The following is a 1,395-nucleotide window of genomic DNA, read 5'->3' as shown; positions in this document are numbered from 1 at the left end:
TAAATTTCATGCTCAGGGTGTGAGTTCTGGGCTGCATGGCACAGGGAGGGAAGAAGCAGCTCTGTGCCCTTCCCAGAGCAGCATTACTGCAGTGACACCAAAACCATACAGGGCAATTGCCACCCTGAGGCATTGAGGGGCTTAGATTTGGGACCATTCCCACAAATTAGAGATCATTTCTAATTTTTTTTTTTTAATGCAGGCTGTTACATCTCAGTAGAAATAGCTTTTAGAGGCGTTATCAAAGAAACCACAGACACCAAGATCATGATGAGCTGCCTCTGGGTTTCACCTTGTGGTCGCAGGAGGTGGCTTCCTGCAGGACCATAGAGATGGGGGAAAAATTGGACAAGGCAGAGAGGAGAAACTCTATAATGAATTTGTCATCTTTTGCACAAAACACAGCTACTTTAGTCACAGCTGTGGTACCCTTGCAGTCTAGTCTATGCAGTCCAATCTAGGCTGTATTTGCTCTCTGGTATACAGAACAAAATAATTTTAAAATAGCAGGGGTAAAATTAACAAATGCACAGGTCAATTAGGAAGAATCTGATTTTGGTAATGAGAATAAAACCTCCACCTGAACTGGTGAAAGCTGGAGAGCTATGCTGGTAGGAAACATGGGAGCATTATCCATATGCAGCAGGACATGGAGGCTGTGGGCTACCCCATGTCTCACTGGAATTGCTATAATTCCATAGTCCTTTGGAATACCTATTTCCACTGCTGCAGTTTGTGTGCGATTGTCACTGGGCAGATGCCAACAGCCCCCTCACCTGCCCACTTTATGTCCCTACCCCGAGGGCCTGCCTTGGCGACCTGGTGGCATTGGCTGCTACAGGCTGGCAGCTTGTTTTGGGGATGAGCAACCCACACAATGCTCGCAGCATGGAAGGAAAAGGCACACACAATTATCCTGGTTCTTCCCTCTCCTTCATTGAAAGTCTCACCTCTCGGCTGTCCCCTGCAGGACCAGGCTGTTGCAGGGGGTGTGGATCTGAGCTGGCACTCGCTGGGTTTAGGGGAGGATCCATCTTCCTGCCGCCACAGCCAGCTCTTCCTCTCCTGTGCTTTCTGAGGCTCCTTGGAAAAGCTTTCACAGAGACAGAAGAAAGAAGAGCAACTCTTACACCATAGTTTACTTGTCTTGATATCTGGACAACCCCAGGAATTGCTGAGACCTGGAAAAAAAAAAGGCTTTGTTTCACTAGCTTGATAATTTTTTTATTTTTTTTTACCGGAAACAAAGTTTCCTCTACATTTTATCTATTGAAATTGTAGCAGCAAATTCCATCTGTAACAGCTTCGGTGGCTGTTGCAGCTCTCCCTTCTAAGAGCTTTCATTACTAAAGCTTGCAGGGGATATTTATCACTGGATAAAACCACAAAATTCAG

This window comes from Geospiza fortis, unplaced genomic scaffold (genome assembly GCF_000277835.1).
Source record: "Geospiza fortis unplaced genomic scaffold, GeoFor_1.0 scaffold88, whole genome shotgun sequence".
Lineage (NCBI taxonomy): Eukaryota > Metazoa > Chordata > Aves > Passeriformes > Thraupidae > Geospiza > Geospiza fortis.
Note: the sequence above shows the minus strand (reverse complement) of the source record.